General features: G+C 34.4%; 1 protein-coding gene across 1 annotated transcript in view; it reads left to right on the top strand.

The window, feature by feature from the left end:
- Positions 1-15090, top strand: part of PKP2 (plakophilin 2) — a 138014-nt gene that overhangs the window by 94861 nt on the left and 28063 nt on the right. The gene's annotated exons all lie outside the window — the stretch shown is intronic.

Raw genomic sequence — 15090 nt, 5'->3', positions numbered from 1 at the left:
TTGGCAAAACTGAATTCAGAAAACATCACTGAAATGATAAAACTAGAAGCTTTTTTCATCAATCAATAAATAAATAAAATAGAAGTTAAGGCTCCAAAGAATTAGCCAAGATGATAGAGTAGGAGGAATTTATTGCAGCCCAGGTCCCTAATAATAAAGATCTCAGACAAGTGCCAGACTAAAGTAGTGATTGGAAATCTAAGGAGAGGACAAAATGTATAATCTTTCTAAGACAAAATCACAGATTCAACCCATAGGACAAGACAGGACAACCAGGATAAGAATTTGGATATAGCAGTGCACCAGGATTCAAAGATTCAAAGAAAAGAAAAGGGCTTGTAGCATCGTCCCTCTAGTCTAGGAGGAGAAATGTCAAAGAAAGATCCCATTGAGTGAAAGAAGACTGTGGTATTTTTGTTCTCACTCAGCAGAACATCAGAGAAGAAAGGCCAAGATTAGACAAGGCCACTATAATAGTGTCAGAAGTTTGAAGCTCCTAATATCACAAAAAAATCTTAATCCAAAAAAATAAAACTGAAAGAATGAGAGGACAAACAAATAAAAAAAGATAGAAAGTTATTGCGATGTCACAGTGCATCTTGGGCAACCCTGACATCATCATAACTTTTTTTTTTTTAAACTGAGGCAGTTGGGGTTAAATGACTTGCCCAGGGTCACACAGCTAAGAAGTGTTAAGTGTCTGAGGCCAGATTTGAACCTGGGTTCTCCTGACTTCAGTGCTGGTGCTCTATCCACTGTGTTACCTAGCTGCCCATCATAGTAACTCTTTTCTCAGAAAAGGAGAATTAATTCCAAAACATCTTCAAAGAAAAAATTCAGTTTGTCCATATGAACAATTAAAATTCCTTAGAGAAATTAAGCAAAAGTTAAAATAGAGAAAAGAACTGGAAAACAAGTGACAGCTAGGGAGGAGAGACTTGGAAAGAGAAAAGAAAGCAAGCCCAAAAGATATAGAACCTTACAGAAATAGTTTCCTTTAAAATTATAATGAACTAAAAATAGAACCAGGATATAGCAAGAATCATGAAATCTAAAAGCATGGAAAAAATAAAACACAGTAAAAGGCATATCATGTCAAAATCTCATCTTGGGGAAGAAAAGATCTAGGAAAGATAATTTAAGAATCATTGGACAACTTGAAATGTTGATTTAAAATACCACCCTAAGTCTGGATATTGTATTTCAAGAAATACTGAAAGTGTCTAGACATGTTAGAACAAGATACAAAAAAGAAAATAAAAAGAACCCGCTAATCATCCAGTAGATGCGCTAAATAAAAACTCCAAGATTCAAAGCTTCAAGAAACAACAGTAACAATTCTGCATGCAGCCAGAAAGGAAGAATGCACAAAAACTATTATCAGAATCACACAATATTTAGCAACTACCACCAAAGAAGCAGACAGCATGAAACATATCATTAAAGAAAAGCCTGACAATAATATATCCAGGAAAATTGAGTATAATTTATATGGAAGACATGAATCATCTTTGAAATAAAGGGCTTTCAATATCCTATTGAAAATAGAGCTAAATAGAAACTTTGAAATGCCAATACAGGAGTCAATAAAAATATAAAATGAGGTGAGCTGTGTATATCTAATTGAAAGAGGGATGATACCATATCCCTCAGAACACTGGTTTTGTTATGGATTGACTCTTTAAAAAAAGAAAGGAAAAGGAAGAAAAACGACTATATTAGGAGAAAAGGAGACAGAAAAGTGAGGGAAATTTATTATCTGACATATTTGAGTGAACAAGTAGAAATCTGTACAAAGGGAATAATTAGGGAGGACAGAAACTACAGAGAATGGAACTCTCTGGTTTTAAAAGTCATGTTAAAAATTATGTTTACCTACATGTAATATAGGCAACTCCTTTCCTTACCTATCCTAAGCCCAAGTTCTTAATTTTATTTATTTAATATTTTTCCCCAATTATATTCAGAACAAACTTTTTTACATCTGTTTTAAAAATTTTTTGAGTTCTAAGTTTTCTCCCTTATTCCCACCAATAATTAAGAAACTACATGTGAAGTTATACAAAATATTTACATAAAAGTCAAATTGTGAAAGAAAACAGATTTCCCACCCTAATACAAATAAAAATCATCTAGAAAAATTAAATGATATATAGAAACAGATAGAGAATATGAATGAATGAATGCTTCCAATTTATATTCAGACACAATCAGTTCCTTCTCTGGGCATGGATAGGATTTTTTCTTTGTTAAGTCTTTCATAGTAGTTGTGAATGATTTTACTACTGAGAATAGCAAAGTCATTTACAGCTGGTCGTCACAGAACATTACTATTTATTTAGCACTTTATATATTACTTTTCATTTTGCTTGAGTTCATGAAGAACTTTCCAGATTTGGGGGGGGGGGGGTGTTTGGTTGTTGTTTTTTCTGAAAGTATCCTGCTCATCAGTTCCCATAAAACAGTTAAATATTCTATGACAAACACATACCACAGTTTATTGAGTCATTCCCCAAGTTATTGACATCCCCTCATTCAATCCCCTCAATTTCCAATTTTTTTTTTGCCCTGAAAAGAGAGCTGCTATGAATATTTTTTTTACATATAAGTCATTTTCTTCCTTTTCCCCCAAATCTCTTTTGATATTCATGCATAGTAGTGGTGTTGTTAGGTCAAAGGATAAGCATGAATTTATAGCCCTTTGGGCATAGAGCATATCTTTTGATCATTTATCAATTGGGACATGGTCCCCTTTTTTAAAAATAAATTTGACTCAGTTCCCTCTGTTGAAAAATGAAGCCTTATCAAAGAAATTTGCTTCAAAATTTTTCTTTACAATTACTATTGCTAACTGTATTTCTCTCCATTTATTCTCTCTTTCCTTTCACCCTGTCCCGCCTCAAAAGTATTTTGGTCTTGATCATTCCCTCCCCCAATATGTTCTCTCTTTTGTCACCATCCTCCACCCTTCCCATTTTTCTCCCCATTGTAAAAAGCTTTTCTTTCCTCTTTTTTTATGGCAGTTAATTTGCATCATTCCACTTTTCCCTTTTCCTTTCTCACCCCTTAAGTTCATCATTTTTAAAAAAGATATTACTCTGACATATTTAACTGACACCTGTGCACTCTGTCTCTATGTATTCCTTCTAACTGCTATAATAATGAGAAAGTTTTAATGAGTTACAAGTATTATCTTCCCATGTACGAATATAAGCAAATAAACCTTATTAAGTCCCTGATATCACTTTCCTGATTACCTCCTTATGCTTCTCCAGAATCCTGTATTTGAAAATCAAATTTTCTACTTGTAAGATTAATCTAGATTCAGAATTTGCATTCAACAGGTATAATCTTTTTTTTTTTAACCAGTCTTTTTTTTTTTTTTTTTTTTTTTTTTTTTTTTTTTTTTTTTTTTTTTTTTTTTTTTTTTTTTTAGTTTTTTATTTAAAAGTTATATGCATGGGTAATTTTACAGCATTGACAATTGCCAAACCTTTTGTTCCAATTTTTCCTCTCCTTTCCCCTATCCCTTCTCCCCATGGCAGGTTGACCAATACATGTTAAATATCTTAAAGTATAAATTAAATACAATATAAGCATACATGTCCTAACAGTTATTTTGCTGTATAAAAATAGTGTACTATTAGCCTGTGAAGGAAATCAAAAATGCAGGCAGAGAAAAATATGGGGCTTGGGAATTCTATGTAATGGTTCATAGTCATCTCCCATAGTTCTTTTGCTGGGTGTAGCTGGTTCAATTTGTTACTGCTCTATTGGAATTGATTTGGTTCATCTCATTGCTGGAGATGGCCACATCCATCAGAATTGATCATCATATAGTATTGTTGTTGAAGTATATAATAAATTCCTGGTCCTGCTCATTTCACTCAGCATCAGTTCGTGTAAGTCTCTCCAGGCTTTTCTGAAATCTTCCTGCTGGTCATTTCTTACCGAACAATAATATTCCATAATATTCATATACCACAATTTATTCAGCCATTCTCTAATTGATGGGCATCCATTCAGTTTCCAGTTTCTAGCCACTACAAACACGGCTGCCACAAACATTTTGGCACATACAGGTCCCTTTCCCTTCTTTAAGATCTCTTTGGGATATAAGCCCAGCAGTAACACTGCTGGATCAAAGAGTATGCACAGTTTGATAACTTTTTGAGCATAGTTCCAAATTGCTCTCCAGAATGGCTGGATGTGTTCACAATTCCACCAACAATGTATTAGTGTCCCTGTTTTCCCACATCCCCTCCAACATTCTGCATTATCTTTCCCTATCATTCTAGCCAATCTGACAGGTGTGTAGTGGTATCTCAAAGTTCTCTTAATTTGCATTTCTCTGATTATTAATGACTTGGAGCATCTTTTCATATGGCTAGAAATAGTTTCAATTTCTTCGTCTGAGAATTGTCTTCAACAGGCATAGTCTTAAAGAGGGTGAGTACAAGTTTATTACTGCTCAGAACCTGGATTTAAGCAAGATTAAGAAAAAAAGGAAACTTATAGTATAAAGAGGGGTGTGCATTCCAGCCATGTGGAATAGTTAATGCTAAGACACATAGCCAGGAGATGGAGGACCAGGAAGAAGACCAGTTAGGCTAGATCACAGAGTGAAGAAGCAAGAATAATGTTCATTGAGGTTGGAAAGATTGTAGAACATTAAAAGCTGAACAAAGGAGTTAATGTTATTCTTGAGACAATAGGAAGCCACTAGAATTTGGTTAAGAAGGGGAGCCATCTGATCAAATGCTTATGGAAAATTACTTAAATGGCACTATTTATGTGTGGAGATAAAAATTATCTCACCTACAATAAGAGAGACTGAGGCAGAGGTCTGAAGCAATAGCACTTTATTAAATGGTCAATGATTCCCCCTAATGAAGTTTACCTTAGATCTTCCTTATTATCTGAGATGCCACCTCCTTCCAGAGTCCTATTTTTATAATAGGGCTAGATGTCCAGTCATTCCAGAACAGCTATATCAAATACAAAATAATTCCACTGAATTAGCAAAATAATATGTCAGCGGGGTCACAAGTTGAGCAAAGCAAGTAATATTTCCACATAAGATGAACAGACTTCTCCTTAAATTGGGGAAGAGGAAATGGTAGAAGCTATTACAATCAGTGACCTTAATGGCCTATCAAATTGATTAATACTGATTGAAATAGAGTAGGGGTCCAAAATGAATTATTTCTCTTATATGGTGGACTTGAGTAGGGAGTCACTTGAATCAGGAAGAAAAATTAGGCTGTTGGCATTAATGTAGGTGAGAAATGATAAAAGCCTGAACTTAGATGATAACTGTAAAATTGTAGAGAAACTGAGGTTGTAGATTAGATTTGAGAGATGTGGTGAAGGTAATAATGGCAAAATTTAGCAACTGATTAGAGAGATAGGATGAAAGAGAGTGCAAATTCCAGGATAATGTCAAGGTTATGAATCTGGGAGAATGGAAGGATGAAAAGATTAGGAACTTTGGAGAGATAAGACTCCTTTTCTTCTCACATGCACTGATATTTTTTGAGACTATTGCATTGCCATAAGGAGTTTCTTTGCCAAAGAGTTCCCAAACTAGTAAAATCACAGTTCTGGAATCTATCCCTATTAGGAAGTATATAATTTTTGGCAAAGATCACAGAATTAATTTTCATAGAACTAATTAATGTAAAGATTCACATTAAATCTAGAGCAAGGGGTGACAGAGAAAAGCAGATTGAAGGCATTTAGATTACACAGACAGAAATGCAAAGGATAAATGACAATTTCACTAAACTGGAATGCTCTCCCTAATAATTTCTACCTCCTGATTTTTCTGGCTTCCTTCAAGTCCCAGCTAAAATCTCACTTTCTACAAGAAGGCTTTTTCAATGTCTCTTAAGTCTAGCGTCTTCTGTTGACCTGTTAAAGCCCCTGAACCTAGATGGCTCCAGAGGAGAAAGTGAGATTGGAGAATTTTCATAGCCCTCCCTCACTTAAATTCACTTGTATATCATGGCATCACCTCTCTGATGTCATGGTACTCTTTGAAAATGAAGAAGAATGGAGAGGATTCTGGGCAGGTGGTAGAGGTCATCTATAAATTTCAAGCTCTCCAGATTTCCCCCAAAAACAGAATAAAAATTACACCTCCTTGGTGAACATAGACTGGTGAATAATTAGGAGGAACAAGGTCTTGTAGTTGTGAAACCTACCCACATCAGGAATAGGTTAAATAGGTAATACTACATATATACCATGAAGGATATATAGCATTTTCAAAAAATCTATAAAGAAATAAGAAGAGAGGGATGGGTGGAGGGGAAAGCAAAGGATGGGAGATGGGGAGAGATTAAGTAATATTAAGGATAGGTAAGAAGCAGAATGAAAACAAAGAGTTTTAGGATAGGATAGGAAAGACAGGTGTGGGGAGAAGAGTAAGGTGGGATTGTGTCTCTGTGTGTATGTTTGTATATATTTATGTATGTATATATAAATACTTGCTTAACTATAGCCTGCTTGGTGTAAGTTGAGGGAATAAGAGAGGGAAAAAAGAATAAAGGGGGAAAAATACACAACAGAGAAGAAAAAGAACAACCTATAAGGAAGTAAAGAAAAGATAGATTTCCATGAATATACTTTCTTCTACTATTATATATTACTTTGTTGAACTGATAATTTATTGTTATATATTTTGAATCCTCCCTGATGTTCTGCTGGGCACATTACAATGTTCTGTTCTATTCTGTTTTCCTTTTTGTTCTTATTTTATTCTTTTTTAAATAAAATAAATAAAATTTTTTTAAAAGAAAATGACAAAAACAACAAATGAATTATAAGGGGAAGTAAAAATTATAATAGTGGGAAAATCCTATGCATCTTTTTCACATGTGGATAACTGATTGAAAAAATAAACAAGAATTTTAGAAAAGCTAGATATGAGAGCTCACAAGTAATAGGAGTAGACATATTTTTCAGTCATGCATGGCATTATTATTCCCTGAAAATATTATATATTATGGCATAAAAAAACCTCACAAACATGCATAAAGGAAGTATAAAGATTATAATGACATAAAATTATATTCGATAACAAGCTGTTGGAGATTCATTAATAACAATCTTTTTTTATAGCTTTTTATTTACAAGATATATGCATGGGTAATTTTTCAGCATTGACAATTGCAAAATCTTTTGTTCCAATTTTTCCCCTCCTTCCGTCATCCTCCTCCCCCAAATGGCAGGTTGACCAATACATGTTATATTGCACACGTGTCCATACAGTTATTTTGCTGTACAAAAAGAACCAGACTTTAAAGTCTCTCCAGGCCTTTCTGAAATCATCCTGCTATCCATTTTTAATAGAACAATAATATTCCATAACATTCATATACCACAATTTATTCAGTCATTCTCCAATTGATGGGCATACACTCAGTTTTCAGTTTCTGGCCACTACAAAGAGAGCTGCCACAAACATTCTTGCACATATAGGTCCCTTTCCCTTCTTTAAGATCTCTTTGGAATATAAGCCTAATAGTAACACTGCTGGATCAAAGGGCGTGCACAGTTTGATAACTTTTTGCGCATAGTTCCAAATCACTCTCCAGAATGGCTAGATATATTCATAATTCCACCAACAATGTATCAGTATCCCAGTTTTCCCACATCCCCTCTAACATTCCACATTATCTTTCCCTGTCATTCTAGGCAATCTGACATGTGTGTAGTAGTATTTCAGAGTTACCTTAATTTGCATTTCTCTAATTAATAATGACTTGGAGCATCTTTTCATATGACTAGAAATAGTTTCAATTTCTTTGAAAATTTCTTACAAATTAGAGTAAATTCTCTATATATTTGGAAATGAGGCCTTTATCAGAACCTTTGAGTGTAAAAATGTAATAATTTAATATTAAAGAATTGCTGAGTAAAAGAAAAATATAAAGCTGATAACTTCATTTTTTTAAATGACAGAAGCGAAATTAGATATCATATTTTGGGGAGGCAGCTGAAGTAGTTTTTAGAAGAAAACATTTCCATTAGCAAAAGAGCAAAAGAACAAATCAGTCAATGGAATTTTAAAAACCTAAAAAATAAAAAACTTTTTTAAAATTTCATTTAAAAATGAAATAGAAATCCTGAAAATGAAAGAAGAAAAAAAGGAATAAAAGCATTAGAAATATAAATAATGAAAAAAAGAGAGAGAGAATTTATAACAAAGAAGGATGTTATTAGAAATTGGGTATTAGTCAATTCACACACGGGCCTTTGATACTCCTTATCTGTCAGCATCAGCTCCCATGTCTCAGTAGTCATGCTGAAAGAACTCATGGTTCACACAGATCTTCACACCAATATATTCCTATGTGGAAGTCTTTCAACATGGGAAATTGTAGATCATTGTTAAAGACCAATAAATAGGGACCTTCTGAGCTGCATTATCTTTACAGACACAGATGATACTGAAAAGAATCAAAATGTAATGAACCCCACCAACATCGTTTTTGGTGCCGAGCATCTAATTGGTCACAAATTTGATGATTAAATTGTATAATTAGGCAGGAAGCTCTGGGTTTTTAAGGTGGCATAAGATCCAAGAGGAGTAAAAAGACAGACAAAAACTTCTATGCAGAAAATCTTCTATGAGAAATTGCCAAAGCTTACCTTGAGGAAACAATTATAAATTCTTTGGTCACAGTCTACTTTTGTTGTTTGCTTGCATTTTTTCTTTCTCATTTTTTTCCCTTTTTGATCTGATTTTTCTTGTGCAGCAAGATAATTGTATAAATATGTATTACATATATTGGATTTAACATATATTTTAGCATGTTTAACATATATTAGATTACTTGCCATCTAGGGGAAGGAGGGGGGGGGAAGGAGGGGAAAATTTGGAACCCAAAGTTTTGCAAGGGTCAATGTTTGAAAAATTCTCCATGCATATGTTTTGAAAATAAAAAGCTTTAATTTAAAAAAAATAATAATTCCTGACTTCAGGCCACCAAAGATGCTGGATCCATTATTGAACTCTACATGCTCTGAATCATTAACACATCAACTTCTACTGCTGTTTCTTATGGCTTGGGCAAAAAGTGGGGGTGAAAGAAATGCTTTTGGTTGTTAACTTGAAAGATAGCACTTTCAGTGAAATGTCATTCTTATTATTAAAGATGGTATCTTTGAAGTCAAGTCCACAGCTGGAGATGAGTAAGAACTTTGGCAACCACATGATCAATCATTTCAAGCAGAAGCACAGAAAGGAAATCGATGAGAATAAAAGAGCTGTCCAACAAGTATGAATCACTTGTGAATATTCAAAGTATTTGCTCTCTTCTAGTACATAGTTTACTATTGAGATTTATTTTTTCCATGAAAGTATCTATCATTCTTGACCATTTTGAAGAGCTGTTTGCTGACCTCTTCCATAGCACAACTGATTCCATTGAAAAGAAATGCCATACCCTTTGATCCAGCAGTGTTACTACTGGGATTATATCCCAAAGAGATTATAAAGAAGGGAAAGGGACCTGTATGTGCACGAATGTTTGTGGCAGCCCTTTTTGTAGTGGCTAGAAACTGGAAACTGAATGGATGTCCATCAGTTGGAGAATGGCTGAATAAATTGTGGTATATGAATATTATGGAATATTACTGTTCTGTAAGAAATGACCAACAGGATGATTTCAGAAAGGCCTGGAGAGACTTACACGAACTGATGCTGAGTGAAATGAGCAGGACCAGGAGATCATCATATACTTCAACAACAATACTATATGATGACCAGTTCTGATGGACCTGGCCATCCTCAGCAACGAGATCAACCAAATCATTTCCAGTGGAGCAGTAATGAACTGAACCAGCTATGCCCAGAGAAAGAACTCTGGGAGATGACTAAAAACCATTACATTGAATTCCCAATCCCTATATTTATGCCCACCTGCATTTTTTATTTCCTTCACAAGCTAATTGTACAGTATTTCAGAGTCTGATTCTTTTTGTACAACAAAATAACGTTTTTGTCATTTATACTTATTGTGTATCTAATTTATATTTTAATGTACTTACAATCTACTGGTCATCCTGCCATCTGGGGGAGGGGGTGGGGGGTAAGAGGTGAAAAATTGGAACAAGAGGTTTGGCAATTGTTAATGCTGTAAAGTTACCCATGCATATATCCTGTAAATAAAAGGCTATTAAATTAAAAAAAAAGAAAAGAAAAGAAATGCCAAATGAGACAAATCACAGATCCATGATATTGTCCTAGTGAGTGATTCCACTCCAACCCCAAGATCCAGAAATCTTCAGTAACAAGGAACTGAACAAATGTATCATTTCTTATGAGACAGTTATTTGTGGTACAGCTTAACAGGCTGCCAACTTGTCTGAGAATGATTAGGATTTGCTGATGTTAGTGTCACGAAGAGGTTGATTAAATGTGCCAGAAGGGAGAACATTCCACTTTACTTTTCCAAAATTGGACTCAAATTTGTAACCAAAGCTAACTGTGATGTCAGTTTAACAGTGAAAGGACCAGATTGTTGGAATACGCTGGAGAGCTGCTGAAATACACGGGAGCCACCTAACAGTGACTGCTTGGAGATCTAATCCAGAATGGATCTCCTCTTGTGAGAGACAAGGAGACTGAGAGTCAGTTGTTGTTCTCTGACTTTTCTGACTGAGAGGCAGTTGTATTGTCTGACCTCTCTCCTCTTCCCTCTGCCTCCGATTTATCTCATTCCTAGTCCGCAACACCTGTGTCAGCAAAGGCTGCCTTGCAGCTCCTTCAGATGTGGGAGCTCTTCGGGAATTGACCTGTCTCTTAATTGTGTCAATTGACATACAAAAAAATTATAATTTTACTTGTAAAATTTTTCATCCAACTTTATTTTCTTAACCTTATGAATTTAAAAAAAGTACTCTACATCACTTGGCATACCATTGTCCTTTGAGGAATTCTTAAATTCCAGTAATTTTGGTGTTAAAAATAATCTTTGAGCATCTGTGTAAATCTGAGCATTCTGAATAATTAAATTCATGCAGAGGGAAAGAAGTAAACAGTTTATCATTGCTGTAGACAAGCAGAAATACAATTCTAGTTTTAGTGAGCTTAAAAAAAATTTAAAGCTGGCACTATTTGAAATCAAAAAGAAAGATCTATTTTGTCCAACCATAGTTGGACTTACTTGCCACTCAAACTACTTAAATGAATTGTTGCAAAAATATATAATATAATTACCAAAACAAGAAATAGTTAACTCTAAAGAAGAGAGAAAAATGTAAAAAGGAAAAGTACAGAGACAGTAATCATAACTGTGAATGTGAATGGGATGAAACTCTCCCATAAATGGAGATGGATAGCCAAGTGGATTGAAAGCCATATTCCTATGTTGATTACAAGAAACATATTTGAAACAGGGAGATACACATGAAAGATTAAAAGCCAGCGCAAAATATATTATACTTTAACTTCATTTAAAAAAAAATGGATCAGCAATCCTGATATCAGACAAAGGTATTTTTCTATTTATCCCCATTCAGTTTTCTCCAGAGCTCTATCATATCTGACATTTCTAAAATTCTATTCACCCTATTAACGTTCTTATTTTGTGATTAGATTTATCTCGTTCTGAAAGGGAGATGTTGAAGTCCCTCACTAGTATAGTTTTGTATTCTATTTCTTCCTGTAACTCACTTAACTTCTTCTCTAAGGATTTAAATGGTATACTATTCGAGTCATATATGCTCAAACAATGCTCACTCCACCTCCCCTCCATTCTCTCCCTCTATTATAACATATCTTTTGAACATTTTCATGTGACATAATTTACCCTATTTTTCCTCTCCTTTCCAATCCTTTTTTTTTACCACTTATCAATATTAATATTTCTTATATGATACCATTTAGCAATATGTCTGTATTTCTTTTAATTAGATCTATTTTTGCTTTTTCTTGGCCATCATGGAAGGTAAAGTGGACAATTTTGATTCCATAAAGTTCTAAAGATTTTTGTCATGTTAAACTAATACAAAATGTGTACAGAGATAGTAAGAGCAAAAAGCAACTTAGGAAAAAAAAACAGGAAACTAAAACATAAAACTAAGATGGAAGAAGGAAGCAAGGAAGTTGCCTGAGCTCTCCTCAAGTATCCCTCAGAAAAAAGTATTAAATCAAGTTTCTAAACAGGTTCTGGAGCAACAGAATCTTCAAAAAGCTGTATAAGCAGTCCATGGCACTTTCACAAAAATTTCACAAAAATTAGGGCGTAAAAACATCACAATCAAATGAAGAAAAGTTAAAATATTAAACACATCCTTTTCAGAACATGATACAAATTAAGTGTAATAAAGCCCCCTGAAAAGATAGACTAAAACTATTTGGAAAGTCTAATCCTAAAAAATGAGTGGATCCAAAGAACAAAACATAGAAACAATCAATTTCATCAAAGAGAATGATAATGCAACAACATATCAAAACTTATGAAATGCAGCCAAAGCAGTTATTAGGGGAAATTTTGCATTTTTAAATGCTTACATGAATAAAATAGATAAAGGGGGAATCACTGAATTGGGCATGCAACTAAAAAGCTAGAAATATAACAAATTAAAAATCTCCAAATTAGAACTAAATTAGAAATTCTGAAAATCAAAGGAAAGATTGATAAAAATTGAAAGTAAAAAAAAAAAAAAACCAAAAAACTATGGAACTAAGAAAATAAAACTGAGTTTATTTTATGAAAAAGCCAATAAAATAGTTAAATTTCATTAATCTGAATAGAAAAAAAGAGGAAATCAAATTACCAATGTCAAAAATAAAAAAGTGAATTCACCACTGATGAAGAAGAAATTAAAACAATAATTAGAAGATATTTTGCTCAGCTGTATGCCAAAAAACCTTTCAATCTAAGTGAAATGGATGAATGTTAACAAAAATGTAAATTGCCCAGATTAACAGAAAATGAAATAAAGTACTTAAATAAAATCCTATTTTAGAAAAATAAATTGAACAATACCTTCAATGAACTCCCTAAGAAAAATCTTCATGGCCAGATGGATTAACAAGTGAATTCTACCATCTAAAGAATTAATTCCAATATTAATTAAACTAAATAGTTAATATTTATAAAATAAGTGAAGACCTGTGGTGTTCTCTTCTTTTTCTAAAATATGATCATTCTCTGGGAGCAGGTTTCTTGGGGAGGTTTACTGGAGGCAGCCTTAGTTTCAGTTCAGAATAATAATCGCCTCAAATACACCCAGGAGTTAAAATCCAATCTTTAATTGTCTCTTCCAAAATAGCCCGGTTAGTTTTCTTAGAGGCCTCTCTCTCTCTCCTTGGTTCCAAGAGCTCTTCCAGCTTCAGTTTCAGCCTCCACCTCCCTCTGAATCCTGGTTCTACATGGACTGCAGTCTCTGGCTTTCAATTTCTTCAACTGACTCCTCCACTGACTGCTTTTTTTATGCTCTTTTAGAGGTGTAAACTCAAAGGTTGACTCCTCCTTCGAGAGTGTGATTATGGGAGGTGTAACTTGTGAATGTCCCAGATTTGTGAACTCTAATGTGTAAGTTCTAATGTGTAAACTCTCTTAAAGTTGTGAGCTCTAATATGTGAACCAATTACATAAACATTGTTTCTATCAACTCTAGTGACTTAGCACCTTGTTTTAAGTTCTGGCTCATAACATCTCCCGCTTTCTTTTGATTTAGAACATAGGTGGTCATGACCTCCCTGACTTCTCAAGAAAGGGAGAACCCCAAAAAAGAAGGTGATCACGCTCAAAAAAGAAGTGAAAACACCATAAAAAGAAGGTGTTCATACCCTCCCTGACATCTCAAGAAGGGAGATGAAAACACCAAAGGAAATGGGAAATAAAATCAGATTAGCAGGTTTCTAAAGGGGCTTATTTGAAACAAGTATACATAAATCCATCAATATGGGAGGTATTACACATAAATTATGTAATTACATAATTACATAGCAATATAGCACAGGGTAGTAGTAATGTAACAAATAACATGAATCAACATGAAGAATTTATACATGTCCATAAGTCCTAGAATTAGTCCAAAAGAAATCTATTGTCCATTAGTTCATTAGCCAGGAATCCAATAATTTCTACAAGCTTTGAAGTACTGCAATAGTCTCATCAATAAATTTTCATCACAAGGAATCCAATGATTCAAGAACTGAAGCAGTCTCATCTTGTGTTAGGGAATCCAATGTTTCCTGAAAATTTAAAAGTTCTTTTAACAGTCTCATTGTCAGCCATGCTCCTTCAGTGCCAGATGTTTCTTAAATCTTCTCCTTTGTTTTGAGGTTTTTCTCCTTTTCTGTCTCTCCAGGTGCTTGTTGCCACCCATCTGTTGCCATCCATCTGTTTCCTTATCTATCTATAGAAACACAAGCAAACCCTCTCTTCTAGGCAGTTAACCTATCTAATTCCCTTCTATTTACCACTTTGGGAATTTTTCCTTATCAGCTGGCAATTACATTGGAGCTGCTTTCACTGGACAGTGCCCTATTGGGTTAAAAAGCCTGTATTCTCCCCAACTGTAATCCTGATTGCTTTTCTGTTGGTTGATCACATCAGAGTCCTGAACTTCTAAAGACTCTCTGGGTGTAACCTCAGCTGCTATCATGCCCCATCTGTCTTTTGTATGATATCTTGGAACTGGGCTCCATCTCTCATTTCTCTGGGTCAGTCTACATTCAGAGGCCCAATGAAAGCCTCGGTTGCATTTTGGACATGGGTTTTTGGGTTTTATTCTCTCATGCTGTCCTCTCAGCATATCTCTATATCTACACTGAGCTCCAAGATGTCCAACTTTTCCACACTGAAAGCATCTACGAGTTTCTCTAAAAGTCCCTTGCCAAGAGGGACCCTGTCTTCCCATATTCATCATAGTTTGAGTGTAATAAGCATTTGTGCCCACTGTGGCACAGTGCCTTATGATCTCTTTTAAAGGAGCATCTTTATCTAGTCCCCATATAATTCTTTTGCAAACCTCATTGCCATTTTCCTTAGCCAGATGTCTGCTCATTATTTCTGTAGCTGCATTATCTCCAATGGTTCTTGTTATACCTGTTAGAAACGTCCC

The sequence above is a fragment of the Sarcophilus harrisii genome, chromosome 5 (genome assembly GCF_902635505.1).
Source record: "Sarcophilus harrisii chromosome 5, mSarHar1.11, whole genome shotgun sequence".
NCBI classification, from domain to species: Eukaryota; Metazoa; Chordata; class Mammalia; order Dasyuromorphia; family Dasyuridae; genus Sarcophilus; species Sarcophilus harrisii.
Note: the sequence above shows the minus strand (reverse complement) of the source record. Positions and strands in the feature narration are given on the sequence as shown.